Genomic DNA, 7,820 nt, shown 5'->3' with positions numbered 1-7,820 from the left:
ATTTATCGATCTATCCTCTATAAAATAAGTGATTATTTATATTTAAATATAAATAAATCCAAAAACAAACTTGAAAAGTTAATAAAATAAAAGTAATGATTGTCTAAGAGGATATAAAAGAGATATATAAATACAGATGATGTTAAAATACATTAGAAACTGTGGTTAAATATGTAGGTAAAATAAAAAATACTGATTGAAGTTGTGCATTAAATAAAGTTAAAATGTCAGAGGGGAAAACTGAACTTGTGTTTTTCAGTACAGGTCCAGGTTTAATCCTGAAATGTATTATGTACACTTTTTTATTATTATTATTATTTAAACAACAACAACAAAAAATCCTTTCATTTTCTTTCTCTCATCATTTCTGGTGTTAATAATGTTCCACAGATGTCACAAACACACTTTAATACAGAAATGCTGTGTTAAACACGCCTGCAGTTCAACATTAATACATGGATGGATTTTAAAACTTTTTAAATATTTCTCTAGTAGTTTAAGTTAAATTAAACAAATGCAAAACTAGTACAAAATTCCCCCCCCCAAAAAAACAGACTGAGAGCTCAGCTATAATTAGTGAAAACATACCTGTGGTTAATTATCTAGGTAAAATAAATCTGTGTGTGTGTGTGTGTGTGAGCAGCAGCAGCAGCTCACACACACACACACACACACACACTGTGGAAACTGAGAAGCTGCTGCTGCTTTTACTGTGAAACACAAACACAAATCTTCTGCTTCTCGTTGGGTTTTTCACGGACGACATGACATCAGCGTCAGTCTTCTTCTTCTTCTCCTCCTGCTCTCGTCTGCCTTTTAGTGATGATTTTGAAGATTCTACTCATCACTACTTTTGAAAGCTGGTATGAGTTTCTTGCCCCCGAGCTACGGAGCAGGGAATGTTGACAGCCCAGTAGGAGCCTCAGATCCTCACGGTGGGGCCCGTCTGTCTGTAACAGAATCGAGGCTTAAATCTCGAGGAGGCCGCGCTTTTACGCCAGGAGGAAAAACTTTGAAACCAACTACGAGACGACGAGGCTCCACGTTCACCTTCACACACACAGATTTATACAGCAATCAATCTTCTTTTTATGCTCTACTATCTTATCAATCTTAATATTTTCCATAAATCATCGTCATCATCCTGTACTTAAATAGCAATTATATCATGTTTTTTTATCTATAATCTTCTCAGATAAAACACACCTTGTTTCACATCAATTTTAAAGACTTTCCAGGACCAATTGCCTTAAAATTCAAGGACCGAATGTGCTTCAGATGGGAGAGCAACTATTACAAATTTTGTAATGAAACCAGGCTGTAAAGAGAGGATTGGATTAGAGAATATGTCTCAACTATTCTGTTGTTTCTTACTTTCTTACCTCAACTTCACTTTCAAATTCAACCACTTCCAATTTTCAAAACCTTCCGAGGGCCTGGAAGAAAAATCCAAGGATTTCAAGGAGCCGTGGGTCCAGAGTAACATGTATAGGATATTAAAAGACTCATAAAGGAAAGATGATGTGTGACAGCTCGTCGTCTGCCTCACATTTACAGCCACAGTCAGGATGTTTAGACGTTCTGTGGCTCACAGGGGAATTAAAAACCAAACATGTACATGACATCAAATGTGATATATACGCGGAGCGGGGACTCCGTTAACTTCACTCACGTCGTCGCATGCTTCTCGTTATTGTCTGATGTCATGTGCGAGATGGTCAGAGATTGTGTCGGTCTGTCAATCTGGTCTGATCTGGTCTGATCTGGTCTGATGGAAACCAGCGTTTCTCCCTCTCGGTTCATGCGAGGAGCCGCTGCTGTTTCCACTCTGAGCCTCTGACACGGGCTTGAAAGGTTTGGACAAAGGCCCTCAGTATATCTGAACAATATCAGCGCAGGCTGAAGTCATGAGCACACGTCATATTAAACTCTGGAAAGCGAAACAAATGCAATTCCTCTTATCTGTTACGGCAATAACTTACTGTGCCTTTATCTGCTGTCATGTGACACCACGATACATGTTGAGGGATTATTGGTGTCTGTCACCGTGGCTTTTTCCAAGATACACAGATAGGAGTGAAACGGCTTGTGTCACTTTCCACATCCACGGAGAGACACTTCACAGCTCCACATGTGCGCACGCGACCACGCGACCACGCTTCCACTGAATCGAGGGTCTCTGCAAATTGCCCTCGTTTGAATGTCCATGTTTCCCTCAAGCGCTGAGTTGTCCATGTGTGGTGAAAACAGAGTTCGTCTTCACAAAACCTCAGACAGGTTTTCATGTTGAGCCGCTTTAAAGCAGAAGCTTTAAAACTCAAAACGTTCACACTGGCTGGTTTGTCCATTCGAGCTGCCGTAGAAACATGGCAGCACAAGATGGCGGACTCCATAGAGGAAGGTCCTTGCCTAAAGTACATATATAAGTCTTAGTGAACTTCAAAAAAAAACAAAAAAAAACGCTTTAAGTCGAGTCTGTTGTTACTTAGCAACCAAAACCTGGGAGTCGCTAAGACGACTGAAGCTGCTGCGGCTTCACTGAATTAATGAACTCATTATACCATGAAAGAATAAACTAAAACAAACGCAACGCAACATGTGTGTAGAGAAAGTTAATATTTAAAAACGTATACATGTTAACGGATTTAGGGACTTCATCTTCTTCTTTTTTTTTTTTTATCGAAGGGCCAAATAAAAGCTCCTCCTGTAATCCTTTAAACAAGGGGCCACAAGTTTGAGACCCCATGCAGCCCGCCACTTTTAGCATCATAAATGTTTTTTCTTGATTGTGAACAATAATCTTTACAAAGCACAACAAACACTTTTTCTTTGAAATGATGTCAAATATCATCACAGATTGGACGTAATATTGTGATATAATTTTTAACACAGTTGGACTTTTCTTCACCTGAACACACTTGAAACCCTCAGGTCATTTTGAGCAGCTTTAAACCACAATGAAGTCGCATTTTTAACAGATTTATTTATCACATGACATTAAATCAAAGACATTCAGGCAAATGTTCTCCACCGTGTTAATCACACAGTCCTCGCTGGACTCACCCTCTGCAAAAGGTCTGAGTTGTTGAGTGAGTGAACTTTGCTTTGGTGAGGTTTTCACACTAAAGGCCGAGTGTCTCTTTAGCAACGGCAGAAATCTGTTGGTAAATTGGGTAAATGACACACGACTTGTATGATTTATTCACGCTGTTTGATCGTGTTGGCGGGCCACAAAGGAAACACTTTTGGAATGAACCTGGGGGGGTGGGCACATAAAACCTGACCACGTGCCAGAATTGGCCCACGGGTTGGAATGCAGACACACCTGGTCTAGACGACCGAGGGTTAAATCTTATTGCAAAGTCGTCAAAGACCATTTTAACCTAGTAATAACAAAAAAAGAAAGTAAAAGTTGTGAAAGTGATCGTTGCATTTCAGCATGTTGGGAAAAGTTCATCACGATGGGACATAGACACACTCAGGAAAACTGATGCACAAAGGGATTGTGTTGTTTTCATTTGTGCATTTCTGCCATTAAAACTTCCTAAATGTTACAGGAATACTTCACTGATTTGCATTTAGCTTTGTATTACTAGAATATGGGAAGTATTTTTGAAAAATTGTGCTTCCCAACATCAGTTTCCCGAGTCAGAAATATCTTCATTCCCTTTTTTTGTTACGTGACCACCAGTGACACTTGGTCCGAGCCTTGGTCCTTGTTAATTCCGCACTTTTTAGACCACTCGTAGGGGGGCGGGACCTCATTCCCAGAATGTAACCCGTGTGCAGAAAAGGTCCCTGAGCTCTTACCTGCAGCGTCGTGCTTCCACTGCATCTTTATGATCGTGACCAAACAGCAGCAGCTTTAAACACTGAAGTTATCTGTTGGTTCCATTTATGACTCGCTCATTAGTCAAAGAAACGAGTCTCTAAGCAACACAGATATCAGGGTCGACCTTTGGCAGCATAATATTTACACTTTTTCCAGTCGTCGCTCTTTGGGATTGTGATGCAGCCAATGAGGAGAACAAGAAGTGTTCACTAAACACGTGAAGTAAGAGAAAAAAAACAAAAACCCACAGATGAAAATGTACTTAAAACGACGAGGAAACGGAACAACAATACCAAAGGCACATGCAAAGATGAGTCACGCCGAGATCAATCCAGGCTGGAAGCCCCGAAGGAAAAAATACATCTATTTTTATAAGTACAACAAGGAGAAGGAACCACAGCAGCCTGTTCCTGACTGCAGGTTTACACACTGCTCAGAATGTAACCCAGAAAGCAGTGACGCTCGGGTCTGTGCTTTGCAGACCTGTTCAGATAAACGACTAAAGCTTTAGATGATATTGTGACACAACAGTCTGGTAAAGAGAACGTCCTGTGGCTGTGTTGCATTATGGTCTATTACAACTGCTGTTGATGAAGAAGTTGCACGACATCTTCAAACGCTGCTGTACCTGTGTGGAAACATCTCAGCGCGACCTGTCCCTCTTCTACTTTCTTTAACTAGTTCTCCCAGGAGACCGAGAACATTGCGCCACTATAAACACAAAGCAGCAAAAACGTAAACCTGAGTTAATCTTTTTAAGGTGAATTTTCCCCTCCGACGTTCTGCAGCAGACCCGGCTGGAAGGACTCGGCGCAAATTAGATTTTGCATAACTTTCCATTACGACATGGTGAAGAAGTGCAGTGTTCATGTGACAGTCGACTTCAGCCTAAAGCTAAAGGAGTAAAATGAAAGCAAGTTCAGTGAAAACATGAAGGAAAAAAAAAAGAATATGGAAGGATCCATACTCGGCCGTCTTCTGTAACATAGACGAGGCAATACGATCTGTGAGCACAGCTGAAGCTCACTCCGCTTTATTTATTTAGCTCTTTTTTTTTCTCCCCCATCAACAAGTGGACAGTTGGCACGACAGGAGGACTAATGCATGGATGTGGTTTGAAGCTTCGCAGGCTTTAACAGGAAAAACATTTCTCTACCACACCTTCATTTAACCCATACTTTTTAATGCAGGGTTTCCCAAACCGTCGTTCACGATATAAACCCCGACAAAAGCAGCTTTTACTGACACTATTCTCTTACTTTTCTATTCTTCTATGACTGAGACTTTATCTTAATTGATGGAACAATTAAGATAAGAATTGCAAAGGCTGAAAATTAAAGGTGCTTTTTGTTTATTGTCATGTGTTTGTATCTTGTGATAATACTTCTATACTACTATAAAACCACAAAATTGTTCAGAAAGAAATGCTAACGTTCATTTAGTGCTATTTCTTTAAAATCTAATATTAGTTTGAAAAGATAAAGCAGACATTTCCAAGAGTCTGACAAAGTGGTCAATGACAATATTTATTCTATATATATTATACTAAATACATATGAACAGAAATCTCTAGTAAAAAAAAAAAGCTGGTTAAAGGGGGAAAAAAATCAAATTTAATTTGGTGACCCAGCAAAAAGGAATAATTTCCTGCAAGCCATCAGTGGGTCCAGACCCAGTCTCTGTGAATTACTGCTTTAATGCTACAAAAGAATCCATGTGACCAAGAACTTTGGCTAAAGTCATTATGAGCCATTGATTTTAAACCCCCCCCCACCCCCCACTGTTGTTTAAAGCCTGGAGATTTGCAGCTGGACAGACGCCATTTTATGTATTTTATAAACCTGACGAGACCATATTTGGACGTGAAGGCGGAGCTGAAGCAGAAGCGGCGATGAGAGCGTGAGAACCAGCAAGTCACCACAGGTCATGACATCAGCTGTCAATCAGGCAGACCCTGCTCTATTCTACGTTTGACCCGAAATGACACAAAATGGACGCCATGCTGTATTGAAGAGGACATGAAAGCAGTCATTTGAGACTCCCCAGGAAAATCCCACCGGATTCTGCACCGGCTGGCCACCTAAAATAAAGGCTCACACACTCTAAAAGCCTTTAGCTTTGATTATGGAACTCATTCGCTGTGGCATTGTTTCGATAAGCTTCTGCAATGTCACAAGATATAACTTTTATTTTTCAAGATCTTGTATTGGCGATGGGAGAGTCGGATTGCTGCAAAAGCCTTCTGCAGGCAGCACATCCCAAAGATTCTCAATGCGGTTAAGGTCTGGACTCTGTGGTGAAAATGATGTCTCATGCTCCCTGAACCACTCTTTCATATTGAGCCCACTGAATCCTGGCATTGTCATCCTGGAATATGCCCGTGCCGTCCATTGATGGAATAATCTGGTCATTCAGTATATTCAGGTCATCAGCTGACCTCATTCTCATTATCTCACATAATGTTGCTGAACCTAGACCTGACCAAGACTACCAACAATAATAAGGTGGCAACTTTTTTTTTGGCCAGGCAGTGTATAAATCAACAGAAGAGAAATTCTCTAATAGACTTGTCCCCTAGTGGCCATTCAAGAGAATACAGGTGACAGACACTTTAGCATTGGCTTCACGTTGAAAACCCTGAGAATTTGACGTCAAATCTGCAGCCTCAGACTAAACCTGATGCAGCAACACTGAGAAAACACAGCTGCACAGAACATGGAGAAAACTAACTTGTAAATGTGTCATTTTTACAGTAAATTTAACAGTTTATTATTTTGATAAGGGGGAAAAAAAAGAAGTAGGCATAACATACATAAAAAGATCCCATTTAATTTTTAGATACAAACTGGGGAAGCAGTTTACAACCTTAATTCAACATGCAGTGACCATAAAGACACATCCAAGATGTTAAAGGTGGGAAAATAAGATTCAAACCAAGCTTGTTGGCAGTTTGTGTGTGTGTGTGTGTGTGAGTGTGAGTGTGTTCACAGTGATTATTATAGTGTTGTACTCACACAAAACAAACAGTTGAAAAGTCCCGTGAAGTGTTCTGACGCAGAACAATCAGGCTAATATATAAAAATGGAGACATTGGGGTGATTTTGTTTGCTGATGACATGTGATAGTGGAAATAAAATGTACAAAAGAAGAAGAATATGGCAGCATTTAGATAATAACTGTGTCCAGAATTCACTGTGGATGAAGTATGTGTCAGGTTGTGGCTTCAGAAGTTAAAAAAAAGAAAAAAAAAGTGTTGACTCATCATTCATGTGATATAAAAACTCACCTGTGGCGATGTGTACCATTCAAAGAGGGTTTTCGTACCAAGCTCGACACACACACACACACACACACACACACACACAAAGCCCTTAAATCTACTTTGGTACCAAACATCATTCTGCTGTTGAGTTATTTCATTCAAACCACATCTACAATTTACACTACAAGTTACAAAACTGTAGAAAATACTGTCTTTAAAACCTTTTAAAATAAAAAAAAGTTCCATGGCACAAAAAAAAAAGAGGAAAAAAAGGTAAGTCCATAAATGTGGATGTTTCTGTACAGATGACGACATCTTTCCACCTGGCGACGGTGGAGCGCAGTAACTGCCATTCCGAGACGCTTTCGAAGCATATAAAACAATATTCAACACAGAATCCTTTTACTTTGCTATGCCGTAAAAAGGTTATTCAGCTATATAAAAACTCCAAGACTGTACATAATAAAATGAAGGGATGCAGGGGCTGCTCTTGTAATCAGATAAGGCACCGCTTCCTGCTTTTTAGCCCTCGTGAAAAGTGTCCACCAGCCTTTAGTGTTGCTTGTTGTCTTGTGTATATATATACATATATATATATATATATATATACATATATATATATATATATTCATATATATATGAATATATATATGAATATATATATATATATATATATATATATATATATATATGAATATATATATATATATATATATATATATATAT

This window comes from Solea solea, chromosome 9 (assembly GCF_958295425.1).
Source record: "Solea solea chromosome 9, fSolSol10.1, whole genome shotgun sequence".
NCBI classification, from domain to species: Eukaryota; Metazoa; Chordata; class Actinopteri; order Pleuronectiformes; family Soleidae; genus Solea; species Solea solea.
Note: the sequence above shows the minus strand (reverse complement) of the source record.